The sequence below is a fragment of the Microcaecilia unicolor genome, unplaced genomic scaffold, assembly GCF_901765095.1.
Source record: "Microcaecilia unicolor unplaced genomic scaffold, aMicUni1.1, whole genome shotgun sequence".
NCBI classification, from domain to species: Eukaryota; Metazoa; Chordata; class Amphibia; order Gymnophiona; family Siphonopidae; genus Microcaecilia; species Microcaecilia unicolor.
Window position 1 is genome coordinate 104,897 of NW_021963560.1, and position 16,826 is coordinate 121,722.

The 16,826-nt window shown below is 43.7% G+C and overlaps 1 long non-coding RNA gene across 1 annotated transcript; it reads right to left on the reverse strand.

Annotated features, from left to right (window-relative positions):
- Nucleotides 1–10,771: 10,771 nt before the first annotated feature.
- Nucleotides 10,772–15,412, reverse strand: LOC115459424. Its single transcript, XR_003940270.1, has 3 exons — nt 15,373–15,412; nt 13,872–14,044; nt 10,772–10,994 (listed from the first exon to the last, which is right to left on the reverse strand). It is a non-coding gene; the product is annotated as an uncharacterized LOC115459424 (long non-coding RNA).
- Between the last annotated feature and the right edge of the window lie 1,414 nt (nt 15,413–16,826).

The following is a 16,826-nucleotide window of genomic DNA, read 5'->3' on the forward strand; positions in this document are numbered from 1 at the left end:
GAGACGCGATTCCTACCTTCGCAACGTCACATTACTTACCGCTCAAGCATACTGGAGAATACGGTGCCTGCCTTACGAGTCGTCCGTCGGTGAATTAGATGGTCAACCAGCAAGCTTCTCATCTCCCATGACTACACGTTTAAATGAATGGGAAAACACACAATGAAATCAAAACCTATCTAACAACACTTGCCTGAAGTATGGAGGAAATACAATAAAACCGAAACCACTTAAGCAAAACTCTAACCCCATCCCGTCACGGCAGTGCATCCGTTCCAGGCAGCATAAAACATACTTAAAGGCATGGCTTATACCAAAAATCCTTTTGCTGGATTTGTAAGTTTCTATCAATAAGAATTACATTCATATTCTTCAGGCCAAATGTATACTCTTAACAGAGAGGTAGGATACAGAAAGCGTCTAAAGACATGGCTTAGGCCCAGTATTTCTGCTGGAATTCCAACTCTACTATTTAAAATGAATTCCAGTCCCTGTGGGCTCACAGTCTAACCGGACAAAATGTATACTCTGTAACAGACAGGTAGGATACAGAAAGCGTCTTAAAGACATGGCTTAGGCCCAGTATTTCTGCTGGAATTCCAACTCTACTATTAAAATGAATTCCAGTCCCAGTGGGCTCACAGTCTACCGGACAAAATGTATACTCTGTAACAGACAGGTAGGATACAGAAAGCGTCTTAAAGACATGGCTTAAGCCCAAAATATCTGCTGGAATTTTAACTCTTCTCTTAAAATGAATTCCAGTCGCAGTGGGCTCACAGTATTCCAACCACAATTCATACTCTATAACTGAAAGGTTGGATACAGAAATAAAATTTTGCCTCTTTTTAAAAGCTGCATTTTACGGTGGGTAAGCATGAGAAAGTTTGTGGCCTCCACGGCTCCCCTACAGCCACTCCCTAACCTCCTTTTTAGTAGAGGCAACTCGCAGACATTGTAGATTAAACTATTTTTTACCCACCCTCCTGCTATTTGACCCCTAACTTTTCCAGACCTGGTTGAAAACGGTTGCTCTACAATTTCTGGGAAATTAGCCTATTTATTGAAAGCTAATTTTACTGGAACTACAACCGAGGAGGTTTAACGTCAAACTAGACTCTAAACTCAGCCCTATAACAATGTCTGCGAGAATGCCTCTGCCCAATTCGGACATTACTTATACAATTCAGCCTCATTTCAATCCACCGTACCTTTGGGATCAAGTTTCCTCACAAGAGAAAAGACCTGCCAGAAATGTTGCCAAGAACGGCACAGCACAATGCCGTGGGAGAAAATAAGGTAGATCTCACCGATTACCACTCACCAAACATAAATCCTGCTCGCTTAGAAGAACACCCCATTATGCTCCTAAGTCCAGCCATACAGAAACTTGCGACAATCTCTGGAGGGGGCAACTGCTCCAACTCCAGAAAATATTAAGCAATCTTTTCTAAATCTTTCAGAACATAATCAAGCACCAGTTATCTCTTAAAAACTTCTTTTTCATGGGGCCGCATCACTTACCTTTCCATCATGTCGGAAAGCGAACCACAAGTCCGTCTCCATCAGTAAGCCTAACGTATTTTGGCTTCAAGAGCTAATGCAGAATTACTCTCCCACGGGCACAGCCAGGATAAGGAGACGCGATTCCATGCCCTCGCAACGTCACATTACTTACCGGCTCAAGCAATACTGGAGAATACGGTGCACTTGCCTTACGAGTCGTGCCCGTCGGTGAATTAGATGTCAACCAGCAAGCTTCTCACTCTCCCATGACTACACGTTTAAAGTAGGGAAAAACACACAATGAAATCAAAACCTATCTAACAAACACTTGCCTGAAGTATGGAGGAAATACAAATAAACCAAAAACCACTTAAGCAAAACTCTAACCCCATCCGTCACGGCAGTGCATCCGGTTCCAGGCAGCATAAAACAGTACTTAAAGGCATGGCTTATACCAAAATCCTTTTGCTGGATTTGTAAGTTTTCTATCAATAAGAATTACATTCATATTCTTCAGGCCAAAATGTATACTCTGTAACAGAGAGGTAGGATACAGAAAGCGTCTTAAAGACATGGCTTAGGCCCAGTATTTCTGCTGGAATTCCAACTATTAAAATGAATTCCAGTCCCAGTGGGCTCACAGTCTACCGGACAAAATTCATACTCTTTAACAGACAGGTAGGATACAGAAAGCGTCTTAAAGACATGGCTTAAGCCCAATATCTGCTGGAATTTTAACTCTTCTCTTAAAATGAATTCCAGTCGCAGTGGGCTCACAGTATTCCAACCACAATTCATACTCTATAACTGAAGGTTGGATACAGAAATAAAATTTTGCCTCTTTTTAAAAGCTGCATTTTACGGTGGGTAAGCATGAGAGGTTTGTGGCCTCCACGGCTCCCCTACAGCCACTCCCTAACCTCCTTTTTAGTAGAGGCAACTCGCAGACATTGTAGATTAAACTATTTTTTACCCACCCTCCTCCTATTTGACCCCTAACTTTTCCAGACCTGGTTGAAAACGGTTGCTCTACAATTTCTGGGGAAATTAGCCTATTTATTGAAAGCTAATTTTACTGGAACTACATCCGACGAGGTTTAACGTCAAACTAGACTCTAAATCCAGCCCTATACAATGTCTGCGAGAATGCCTCTGCCCAATTCGGACATTACTTATACAATTCAGCCTCATTCAGATCCACCGTACCTCTGGGTTCAATTTCCTCACAAGAGAAAAGACCTGCCAGAAATGTTGCCAAGAACCGGACAGCACAATGCCGTGGGAGAATAAGGTAGATCTCACGATTAACACTTACCAAACATAAATCCTGCTCGCTTAAGAAGAACACCCCATTATGCTCCTAAGTCCAGCCACACAGAAACTGCGACAACCTCATGGAGGGGGCAACCGCTCCAACTCCAGAAAATATTAAGCAATCTTTTCTAAATCTTTCAGAGAAAATCAAGCACCAGTTATCTCTTAAAAACTTCTTTTTCATGGCGCCGCTTCACTTACCTTTCCATCATGTCGGAAAGCGAACCACAAGTCCGTCTCCATCAGTAAGCCTAAGTATTTTGGCTTCAAGAGCTAATGCAAAATCTACTCCCACGGGCACAACCAGGATAAAGAGACGCGATTCCATATCCTCGCAACGTCACATTATTATTACGGCTCAAGCATACTGGAGAATACGGTGCACTTGCCTTACGAGTCGTCCCGTCGTGAATTAGATGGTCAACCAGCAAGCTTCTCATCTCCCATGACTACACGTTTAAATGAAGGAAAAACACACAATGAAATCAAAACCTATCTAACAACACTTGCCTGAAGTATGGAGGAAATACAATAAAACCGAAAACCACTTAAGCAAAACTCTAACCCCATCCCGTCACGGCAGTGCATCCGGTTCCAGGCAGCATAAACATTACTTAAAGGCATGGCTTATACCAAAATCCTTTTGCTGGATTTGTAAGTTTTCTATCAATAAGAATTACATTCATATTCTTCAGGCCAAAATGTATACTCTGTAACACAGAGGTAGGATACAGAAAGCGTCTTAAAGACATGGCTAGGCCCAGTATTTCTGCTGGAATTCCAACTCTATTTAAAATGAATTCCAGCCCAGTGGCTCACATCTACCGGACAAAATGTATACTCTGTAACAGACAGGTAGGATACAGAAAGCGTCTTAAGACATGGCTTAGGCCCAGTATTTCTGCTGGAATTCCAACTCTACTATTAAAATGAATTCCAGTCCCTGTGGGCTCACAGTCTACCGGACAAAATGTATACTCTGTAACAGACAGAAAGCGTCTTAAAGACATGGCTTAAGCCCAAAATATCTGCTGGAATTTTAACTCTTCTCTTAAAATGAATTCCAGTCGCAGTGGGCTCACAGTATTCCAACCACAATTCATACTCTATAACTGAAAGGTTGGATACAGAAATAAATTTTGCCTCTTTTTAAAAGCTGCATTTTACGGTGGGTAAGCATGAGAATTTGTGGCCTCCACGGCTCCCCTACAGCCACTCCCTAACCTCCTTTTTAGTAGAGGCAACTCGCAGACATTGTAGATTAAACTATTTTTTACCCACCCTCCTCCTATTTGACCCCTAACTTTTCCAGACCTGGTTGAAAACGTTGCTCTACAATTTCTGGGGAAATTAGCCTATTTATTGAAAGCTAATTTTACTGGAACTACATCCGACGAGGTTTAACGACAAACTAGACTCTAAATCCCGCCCTATACAATGTCTGCGAGAATGCCTCTGCCCATTCGGACATTACTTATCAACAATTCACCTCATTCAGATCCACCGTACCTTTGGGATCAATTTCCTCACAAGAGAAACCTGCCAGAAATGTTGCCAAGAACCGGACAGCACAATGCCGTGGGAGAATAAGGTAGACCTCACTGATTAACACTCACCAAACATAAATCCTGCTCGCTTAAGAGAACACCCCATTATGCTCCTAAGTCCAGCCACACGAACTGCGACAACCTCATGGAGGGGGCAACCGCTCCAACAGCAGAAAATAACATCTTTTCTAATCTTTCAGAAGAAAAACAGCATCAGTTATCTCTTAAAACTTCTTTTTCATGGCGCCGCTTCACTTACCTTTCCATCATGTCGGAAAGCGAACCACAAGTCCGTCTCCATCAGTAAGCCTAACGTATTTTGGCTTCAAGAGCTAATGCAGAATTACTCTCCCACGGGCACAACCAGGATAAGGAGACGCGTTCCATGCCCTCGCAACGTCACATTACTTACCGGCTCAAGCCACTGGAGAATACGGTGCACTTGCTTACAGTCGTCCCGTCGGTGAATTAGAGGTCAACCAGCAAGCTTCTCATCTCCCATGACTACACACGTTTAAATGAGGAAAACACACAATGAAATCAAAACCTATCTAACAACACTGCCTGAAGTATGGAGGAATACAATAAAACCGAAACCACTTAAGCAAACTCTAACCCCATCCCGTCACGGCAGTGCATCCGGTTCCAGGCAGCATAAAACATTACTTAAAGGCATGGCTTATACCAAAATCCTTTTGCTGGATTTGTAAGTTTTCTATCAATAAGAATTACATTCATATTCTTCAGGCCAAAATGTATACTCTGTAACAGACAGGTAGGATACAGAAAGCGTCTTAAAGACATGGCTTAGGCCCAGTATTTCTGCTGGAATTCCAACTCTACTATTAAAATGAATTCCAGTCCCAGTGGGCTCACAGTCTACCGGACAAATGTATACTCTGTAACAGACAGGTAGGATACAGAAAGCGTCTTAAACATGGCTTAGGCCCAGTATTTCTGCTGGAATTCCAACTCTACTATTAAAATGAATTCCAGTCCCAGTGGGCTCACAGTCTACCGGACAAATGTATACTCTGTAACAGACAGGTAGGATACAGAAAGCGTCTTAAAGACATGGCTTAAGCCCAATATATCTGCTGGAATTTTAACTCTTCTCTAAAATGAATTCCAGTCGCAGTGGGCTCACAGTATTCCAACCACAATTCATACTCTATAACTGAAAGGTTGGATACAGAAATAAAATTTGCCTCTTTTTAAAAGCTGCATTTTACGGTGGTAAGCATGAGAGGTTTGTGGCCTCCACGGCTCCCCTACAGCCACTCCCTAACCTCCTTTTTAGTAGAGGCAACTCGCAGACATTGTAGATTAAACTATTTTTTACCCCCCCTCCTCCTATTTGACCCCTAACTTTTCCAGACCTGGTTGAAAACGGTTGCTCTACAATTTCTGGGGAAATTAGCCTATTTATTGAAAGCTAATTTTACTGGAACTACATCCGACGAGGTTTAACGTCAAACTAGACTCTAAATCCAGCCCTATACAATGTCTGCGAGAATGCCTCTGCCCAATTCGGACATTACTTATACAATTCAGCCTCATTCAGATCCACCGTACCTCTGGGTCAATTTCCTCACAAGAGAAAAGACCTGCCAGAAATGTTGCCAAGAACCGGACAGCACAATGCCGTGGGAGAATAAGGTAGATCTCACCGATTAACACTTACCAAACATAAATCCTGCTCGCTTAAGAAGAACACCCCATTATGCTCCTAAGTCCAGCCACACAGAAACTGCGACAACCTCATGGAGGGGGCAACCGCTCCAACTCCAGAAAATTAAGCAATCTTTTCTAAATCTTTCAGAAGATAATCAGCACAGTTATCTCTTAAAAACTTCTTTTTCATGGCGCCGCTCACTTACCTTTCCATCATGTCGGAAAGCGAACCACAAGTCCGTCTCCATCAGTAAGCCTAACGTATTTGGCTTCAAGAGCTAATGCAGAATTACTCTCCCACGGGCACAACCAGGATAAGAGACGCGATTCCATCCTCTCAACGTCACATTACTTACCGGCTCAAGCATACTGGAGAATACGGTGCACTTGCCTTACGAGTCGTCCCGTCGGTGAATTAGATGGTCAACCAGCAAGCTTCTCATCTCCCATGACTACACGTTTAAATGAAGGGAAAAACACACAATGAAATCAAAACCTATCTAACAACACTTGCCTGAAGTATGGAGGAAATACAATAAAACCGAAAACCTTAAGCAAAACTCTAACCCCATCCCGTCACGGCAGTGCATCCGGTTCCAGGCAGCATAAAACATTACTTAAAGGCATGGCTTATACCAAAATCCTTTTGCTGGATTTGTAAGTTTTCTATCAATAAGAATTACATTCATATTCTTCAGGCCAAAATGTATACTCTGTAACAGAAGGTAGGATACAGAAAGCGTCTTAAACATGGCTAGGCCCAGTATTTCTGCTGGAATTCCAACTCTACTATTAAAATGAATTCCAGTCCCAGTGGCTCACAGTCTACCGGACAAAATGTATACTCTGTAACAGACAGGTAGGATACAGAAAGCGTCTTCAAGACATGGCTTAGGCCCAGTATTTCTGCTGGAATTCCAACTCTACTATTAAAATGAATTCCAGTCCCTGTGGGCTCACAGTCTACCGGACAAAATGTATACTCTGTAACAGACAGGTGGATACAGAAAGCGTCTTAAAGACATGGCTTAAGCCCAAAATATCTGCTGGAATTTTAACTCTTCTCTTAAAATGAATTCCAGTCGCAGTGGGCTCACAGTATTCCAACCACAATTCATACTCTATACTGAAAGGTTGGATACAGAAATAAAATTTTGCCTCTTTTTAAAAGCTGCATTTTACGGTGGGTAAGCATGAGAAGGTTTGTGGCCTCCACGGCTCCCCTACAGCCACTCCCTAACCTCCTTTTTAGTAGAGGCAACTCGCAGACATTGTAGATTAAACTATTTTTTACCCACCCTCCTCCTATTTGACCCCTAACTTTTCCAGACCTGGTTGAAAACGGTTGCTCTACAATTTCTGGGGAAATTAGCCTATTTATTGAAAGCTAATTTTACTGGAACTACATCCGACGAGGTTTAACGTCAAACTAGACTCTAAATCCAGCCCTATACAATGTCTGCGAGAATGCCTCTGCCCAATTGGACATTACTTATACAATTCAGCCTCATTCAGATCCACCGTACCTTTGGGATCAATTTCCTCACAAGAGAAAAGACCTGCCAGAAATGTTGCCAAGAACCGGACAGCACAATGCCGTGGGAGAATAAGGTAGACCTCACTGATCAACACTCACCAAACATAAATCCTGCACGCTTAAGAAGAACACCATTATGCTCCTAAGTCCAGCCACACAGGAATTGCGACAACCTATGGAGGGGGCAACTGCTCCAACAGCAGAAAATATTAAGCAATCTTTTCTAATATATCAGAAGCTAATCCAGCACCAGTTATCTCTTAAGAAAACTTTTCTTTGGTACTGAGACAGTTACCTTCCCATTATGTGAGAAAGCATATCACAAGCCCGTCTCCATCAGTAAGCCTACTGTATTTTGGCCTCAAGGGCTAATGCAAATGTTTACCAAATACTGCCTCACAAGTCCTAACAGCGTGTAATTGATAAGGGTTGTTGCCATGGGTGTGTCAGGGCTTTCCATAAAGCTACGCATGTTACAGAATACTAGGGGACCTAACTTGGGTGCCAGCATTACACAAACTTTCCATAGGGTTAACTTAACACCCAAGTAAGGTCCAGCAATTTTTTTTCCGGCTGAATTTTTAAGTGCCATTCATAGAATTCCTCATTGTCTGCATTTGTGGTTGCTATTTTTAAAAATCACTCCCTGAACAATCCACAGTGCTCAGCATTAAGTGTTGCTAGATTAAAAGGCAACATCCTTGATTCCTTACACCTTATAACAAGCAAAGCAGAGCAGAGTGAGGTATTCACAGATCACAGAGAGGAAGGGATGGTGTAGGGAAAGCGGCTCTTATCAGAAGGTGGGATCCTCCGGGCAGAAGAAGGAGATCTATTAGTCAAAGGAGATGACTATAATCTTCTCTGATAGCAGGGTTATAGAATACAATTATCTTACACCAGATTATCAGATCTGAAAATCAGACTCAGAAGAACAGGAAGCTTTGCAACTCGCAACCTGCAACGGAAGAGAGGACCTTGGCTGGCGGGGGGAGTTGGGGTCCCCCACCAGCAAAGGTAAGCGACGGCAGCAGGGGGGGTTGGCGGTGGGAGGGTGGAGAGAGTCGTTGGTGGTGGGGGGGGGGTGGCCGGGGGGGGGGGCTAAATGTGCCCCCTCCCTCTGGCTCTGGCCCCCCCCTACTGCCGGAGTCCAGATACGCCACTGCTTGATCCTACACAGGGATGAAGAGCTATAACAGTCTGATAAATGAGTGATCCCAGCTAGATGAAAGGCTATGTAAGAGACAGTCTAAGATAGCAGCTTGGTCCTACACAATGGGATGAAAAGCTGTGACAGTCTCAGATAACTCCTCTGTAAGTGCAGCTCTTATGTGGCTTAACCTATTAGTTTAGGTTAACATGGACTACATCATAATGAGATGCAAAGCATGCATGCATGCATAAGCCAAGCACCTCATTATTAACTAAGCCCAATAACAGAGCTTGTGCTGAATTTCCTAAGCTGCTTTATTCCAGGTGAAATAAGGTCTGTTTAAACTAAAGCTGGTGCCATTCTTCCATCACAGGAGTAATAGGCCATCAACACATGACCAGATGCTCCTGGGCACCACCTTAACATGCCCCCCCCCCCAACACCTTACATTATTTCCATAATTGCCCACTGCTCATGTTTGATGTATTCTTACTGTACACCACCTTGAGTTAATTCCTTCAAAAAGGCGGTAAATAAATCCTAATAAATAAAATAATAATAACATGGTTAATCCCCACCCCTACTTCCCACAGCTGTAATCTGTTTAGCTTTTGCCCCCCCCCCCCCCCCAATCATTTTGGAAATTTCGCTCCATACAGCTCACCTCCGTGAACCCAGTAGACTTGTGTAAGTAGAATGCCTGTTTCTCAATTGCTACAGACTGTTTGAAACATTTGTTTTTAAGATGTATCAATGTTACTATTTAAAGTTTTTATGGTATCAGTTCACAGCACGTTTATACAATTGTATGTTACTATTTTGTTGTACAACTGACAAAGCAGACTATGACTCTAAAAAGATGTAAATATATTACGTGCACCACATTAAACTATAAACGAAATAACTTTTAAAAAGAGCAGTGGCCAAAAGTAATTACAACTGATTTATGATAAAATTATTAACAAAATATTCACAATTCAATTGCCACGTCTACCACGCCACACTAGTGGCTACCTTGCGCTAATGCTGATACAGGCCATTCACTTTGAACGGACTGTGTCAGTAACCACTAGCGCAGCTTAGCAAACGGGGGGAGGGGGGCTTAGTTTCTGAAGCAAAAAGAACTCTCTTCCCAAAGACTGCTTCATAACAACCCATTGACTTCTACCTCTTAGTATCATCCATTATCCTTCCCTTTAATGTTTTTAGTCACATGCATTACACCAATGGTCTCTAATTGTTCTCATACCTCACATTAATATTTTCGGCTTTTGTCTCACCTAGAATGTAAACCGTACTGAACCCTGGAAAGGGGATATTAGCGGTATACAAGAATTGATTTGATTCAACCATTCAGACCTATGGATCTGAACTAATTATCATCCGAATTCCATGCTGTTATTATAACCAAAAATTTAAAACCGAATTCCATGAAAAGTAGCAAAATTATAAACAGAATGCACATCTAAAAATATATATTTTCAGAGAAAGAGGCCCTGAAAAGAGAAATAAACCAATTATCAGTTGTTTTAAAATTTTATACCTAAAAAAGAAAATTTAAAAATCAAAAACTGTAAGACTGCAAAAATTCAAAAGAAACTAAACTCAATTATTATATCTAAAAATAGCCTCAAAAGCCCAGGGTACCTTTAAAATTAGGACACCACTGTTTTGGCTAGCATCACAGGCTCCTCCTCCTTCCGAAAAAACCCAACAGAGTAAAAACTTACAAACTCAATTTCAAAATGGAAGAAAAAATCTGTAGTTAAAAAAAACAGAAGAAGGGGTGATAACTTTTAACATTTTTTAATCCAAGTGCTCAAATCTAGACTCTAATGCTCAGGACTTGAAAAACTTAAGTCCATAAAACAGGATTACAACTTCAGCCCATCAGGGAACCCCGTTCTCAACTCAATCTCTACGAGAAAAAAAATCAGCTGTTTAATGTATCCATAATTTCTCTGATCCACCAATAGATATGTAGTCATCGTATCTCAAATTATTCGCTTTGTTCTTTATAATATACCAGCTTAACGTCTCTTAAATCTATATTCAACTTAGCTTTCGATGACAAAGTAGATCACGATGACTCCATTATTTCCACTTGTGTTTCTGGCCGTAGGTGCTCCTTATGTATGACGGTCCTGAAGAAATCAAAGATTGCCTGACCGGATCACTGACACTTTATCATCTAGCACTAAAAATCTTCAAATTCTGTGTCTTTGCCGAATCAGGCTTTTAATGTCTCTCAATTTCTCAATACCTAAAAAGAAAAATGTTGGTTGCTCAGTAGTTCTAAGGTATACCATGCAGTTAGGGCTGGCTTTTGGGATGTGCCACCTGCGTAGCCATAAAAGGCATGAGGCTCCCTCTCCCCTAGTTCTCAGTCCACTGCATTAACCATTAGGCTACTCCTCCACTCGAAAACCAAAACTTATTCTTCTACCTTTAAAACTGAACAAGAGAAGGGAATGTCTCCCGCTTTAGTGAACATAAAGTAACAGTGTGTTCCTCATTCAGGATGGATTTTTTTTTTTGTTACATTTGTACCCCGCACTTTCCCACTCATGGCAGGCTCAATGCGGCTTACATATTGTATACAGGTACTTATTTGTACCTGGGGCAATGGAGGATTGGATAACTACAATACTGTAAAACTACCTTCCACAGAACAGTGACATAACCAGAAGACAACTTTTGGGTGGGCCAACAGGTTGGACGTGTGGGCACTAGGGTTGTCAACTTTTTGAAAGAGAAAAATCCGCCACCTGATGTACCCATGCCCTATCCAGAATTGTCTCTTTTTTTCATATATTTCATCCACCCCCTCGTATCAAGTATTGATGTATGGGGACGGCATATGGACACAGAGAGGCATCTTCCCTTTGAGTTTCAGCCCCTCTGCTCCCACCCAATGCCCATCATTTTCCCTCTGTTTCTATAGACCACCTTTGGGCCGATGATAAGAAGCAAATGCAGGCGCTAGAGGCTATTAGCGCCACACTAGCTCCTCTATTTTCTACCACCCCATGATCACATGAAACAATGCGCTCGTGCGCTCTGACCGCAACTAGCATGCAAATGCATGTTAAACAAGGGCTCTTAGCACAACTAGCATGCAAATGCACGGTAAACATATTCCTCCCCTACGATCAGTGAGCAGCACGCCAAACATTGGTGAGCTGTCCAAGGAAAACCCTACACCAGCCCGGAGCTGGTATTAGGATTTGCAGACCATTAGGGAGGAATGGTGAGCCCTGTCCAGAATGCATTTGCATGCTAGCAGGCCCCCCATTCCCCCCCCCCATACACACCACAAGCCAGCGACATGGGGGCTGGAGATCCACCCAACCTCCAGTCCCCCCCCAACACAAATTCACAGAGGGGGGGGAGCTGGAGATCCCCTACCCCCCTTGCACCCCCCTCAAAAAAGCCCTGGTGGACGATTGGGCTGCGAATCAAGCCCATCCAACCTAGTGGTCTAGCGGCACTCTTCCCTGCCACCCCCATACTTTTATTGAAGTAGTGCTGCCTTGAAAATGGCCGCACCCAGCCCTGCCCAGTGCATTCTGTGATGCGCTGGGTGGGGCTTCACACCATATAAGGGAGAAATGCCCTTATATGGTGTGAAGCCCCACCCAGTGCATCCCAGGATGCACTAGGCAGGGCACCGCCATTTTCAAGGCGGCACTAGAAGAGGGAGTGTACTACCTCCCTCCTCCAACAAAAGTATGGGGGGAGGGCAGAGAAGAGAGCCACTAGACTACCAGGCTGCGAGGTTTGATTCACGCCCACTGGGCCACCAGCGCTTTTTTGGGGGGGGGATGCAAGAGGGGATTGGCGGGCTGGACATCCACCAGATCTCAAGCCCCCCCCCTCCCCCATGGACTTGTGTCAAGGGGGACAGCCCCATGTCATGGGCTTAGGGTGGAGGCACAATCTTTCCACACTTTACCCTATGATCAGAGATAATAGTGCTATTATCTCTGATCATAGGGGCAGTAAAGCCCCGCACTGTTCTAGCGCTATTTTTACAGTGTGTTTGGAACAGAATGGGGCTTTAGATCATCTGGGCACTTGGGCCCAGCTTGTCTGCTCTCTCCCTCCCCCAAACCAATGTGTCCCTCTCCTCTCTGACCCCATCCACCTTCTCTCCCTCTCTTCCCTTTTCCTTCCAGGATCTGATTCTTTCTCCCATTGTGGGTTCAACATTTGACCTCCTCTTCCTTCATCTCCTTGGGCTGGCACCTCTCTCCCTTCCCTCCAGCCCACAGGTCCAGCATCTCTCTCCTTTTTCTCCAACCCCACTCACTGCAGGTCCAGGACTTCACTCCCCTCCAATCTCCAGCCCCTCTGTAGGTTCAGCACCTCTCCCCCTTCCATCTGACCACCAGCTCCCCTTGCAGGTCCAGCACTTCTCTCCCTTCCCTCTGATCTCAAGCCCCCTTGCAAGTCCAGCATCTCTCTCATCTCCCTCCGGTCCCCCTAGAGGTCCAGCTTCTCTCACCCTTCCTTCCCACTTCCAGCCCCCCTCAGGTCCAGCACCTCCCTTCCCTCCAGCCTCAAACCCTCCCTTGCAGGTCTAGCACCTCTGGATCTGGTATATATGCTCTCCCATTCTCTGAGCCCCAACCACATTGCTTTCAACATCTTACTATTGCACTGCCTGGCAGCAATTCATACAGGCCTGCTCCGGGGACTTCTTTATGCCGTGTCCCGTCCACTTCATAGCAGAGGGAAGACCTGGGAGCACGTCTGTATGAATTGCTGCCGGGCACTGCAGTAATGTAATGTGAAAGTGCTGTGACCAGGCTGGGACAGGGTTGAGGCAGGCAAAGGCACCTCTGGACCGGCGGGGGGAGAGAGAAGAGGAAACGAGCCAGTGAGAAAAAAGTACAGAGTCCTATGGAGGGAGATGGGATCCCTGGCAGCTCATGTGGGGCAAGGGGCAATGTCTCCCATCCCCCCCCCCCCCCAACTGCATCCATGGCAACTCTTTCTGGATAGGTCCTGTATTACCTTGTTAGACATTGCTGCAAACTGCACTTCAACTGATTGCACACAGCGCCTGTACAACGGTCAGTATCCCATGCAGTGACGTTCCACATGCATAAACTTCCACTTCACCAGATGAATTTACCTTCCCCTCCTTCCACCAGCTTTCCAGGAGTTTGAGGGTTGCTGTTTGCTACTGCTGGACTGTAGTATTCTGCAATCTGCACAATTAATTGAAAGGCTGTGTAGCTGCACCTTAATCAGCAGCAGAGGGTGAGACAAAGACTGGGTGGGCCTGGGCCCACCTGCAGCTAGCTCCTGCCACAGAAAGAAACACAAAAAATAATCCCTAACTTGCCTTTATTTTTTTAATTTCCTTAAGAAAACATTACAAAACAGTTATTGTGCTATTGGCACAGAAAACATCAGCCTGAAAGATTCTACTCACTAAAAAACAACTTAGAATTCCATAAAGAACCATTTACAACTTTCACACACAGCCCACACTCAGTTATCTAGCTACATACCAACACATTATTCATGTCAAATATTTCTGATCCAGCTTTTACCTATTTTAAGCTCTTAGGTCTTGATTGCCTTGAAGCAAATTTGCTTTAATATATATAAAACTCAGGGTTATTTCTATTTTAACTCATCAGCCTAACCAGTTGCTCAATTATATTTTATATCAGAAACAGCCTATTTTCTGTCCTAAGTGATCAAACAGCCATTTATTATTTAAAACAAATCACACATCTCACACCACCTTCTTTCTCTATTTCATTTTTTAAATACAATAAATCCAGAACAGCATCACCTTTTTTTCTGACAAATCCTTTCAATTAAACACTCTCCTTCTCACACTTTCTTTATTCATACACATACTTCAATTAACTTTCCTGCTTTTCTGCCAAGTTCTCAGTTCACACAGCGCTGGATAAAACGCAGCTTTCGCCTTCGAAGCCTCTTCTAGTTGCCTAAAGGTAACAGTTTAACACAGGACAGAAACTGTAATTAGCACCAGACTGCGCTGCGGTGGAAGGTGAGGAGCGAGCGTTTTGATTGGCTGTCAGACATGCAGACGAAGCCTTTGATTGGCTGTAAGGCTAAAGCGGGAAAAGGCTGGTGCTAAGCAGCTTTTGTCCTGCGCTAGTAACACTGTTGCACTTCACAAAAAAAAGTAACTTTATTTCCACACTTACTCCATTACTCTGCACGTTCTTTACCTTTTATTTTGCGTGGGCCCAGAATTAACTAGGATGGCCCATTTCACCCCCCCCCCCCCAAACATTTCTCCTTCTCTCCCCAATCCCCCACAACAGATATATAAATACATTTCATACCTCCCCCCAAGGCCCAGCAACCCCCTTCCCCATATACCTCAAAGCGCCGCACTCATTCATGCGCAACGCAGCAGAGGGAAGCTGAATCGCTGAGCCGCCTCTGAGGAACATGGGGAAGGGAAGGGGGATCAGACAAGGGGGCAGATACCAGCGGAAGAAGAAGAAAGGAAAAAGTGGTGCAGTCCCAAATTTTTTCCCCCACAGCCGTGTCCAGAGAGTAGGTACAACTGAGCGAGTAGGCAAAAAAGCCGAGACTGTTCAATTGTAAGAGCCAATTCCTCCGCCACTATCGGGAAAACAAACCTTCCCGTTCCCGCTAAGATAAAAATCAGCAGAAAGAAAACACCGCGCGCAATCTCTTACCACTTCACCCGCTTGCCTTTGCACCTGTCGGTACCACGCCCTCTGACGTAAGACGTCCCTTCCGAGGGGGCGAGACCGACAGACGCAGAGTGCGCGCGCGGGGTTGGATCGCTGGGCCCCGCGCTGTGATTTTTCTCTGCTTCTGACGTCAGGACTGCGGCTGCACAGAAAAGGCGGTGAGGGTCCGGATGGGAGGAGGGTGAGTGCTGCTGACTGGGGATGGTAAAAAGGAAATAGGATACTGCTGGACATCGAAGTGGAAGGAAGAAGCTTGACCGTAGCAGAAAATTAATGGAAGATCAATGGAGAAGATGAAGTGTGGGAAGGGGGAGAAAGATAAAAGATATACGGCTTCGGGTAAACTTGGATCCTGTGGACCACGGATCCAAACTACATCAACAGGAAGCCCTGCTGCAAAGATGATAGAAGAATTGGCAACGGGAGCCAGTATGATTACAGGAATAAAGTCACCAGACAACAACAAAGCTAGAAAATGTTTCTTTATTTTCTATTTAGTCACTGCAATTGGTTTCTTCTGCTATATTTTTGTTTAAATCTATTTATTGATAAATGGTACACAGATAACAATATAAGGCCGGTGAAAAGTTGAGGATAGAGAAACAGCACAACCAAGTCATACGAACTTAATTACTGCCATACTGGGACAGACCATAGGTCCATCAAACCCAACACCTTGTTTCTAACAGTAGCCAATCCAGGTTGCAAGGACCTGGTAAAATCCCCAAACAGTACAATACATTTTATGCTACTTATGCTAGAAATAAGCAGTGGATTTTCCCCAAGTCCATTTTAATAATGGCTTATGGATTTTTCTTTTAGGAAGCTATCCAAACCTTTTTTAAACCCCGCTAAGATAACTGCTTTTACTACATTCTCTGGCAATAAATTTCAGAGTTTAATGACACATTGAGTGAAGACATATTTCCTCTGATTAGTTTTAAATTTACTACTTTGTAGCTTTATTGCGGGACCCCTAATCCTAGTATTTTTGGAAAGAGTAACTAAGTGATTTATGTCTACCCGTTCCACTCCACTCATTATTTTATACCTCTATTGAGATATAATAGAGGTCTATAAAATAGGTATATCCTCCTCCCTGAAATTTGGTGATGTATTAGTATAGAACAGTGTAGAAAATTAACTCAAAATACAGCCTTTATTAGTGCTGTTTCCACCAGCTACAATCATGCTGAAGCTGTTTTAGTGATACTCAGTTTCAATATCACTAAAACATTGAGCCTGCAAATAGGTGGGAAAATGTGGGATACAAGTGCAATAAATAAATTTCATGACTAGTAAAACAGGCCCGTTTCTGACACAAATGAAACGGGCGCTAGCAAGGTTTTCCTCGGAGTGTGTATGTTTGACAGACA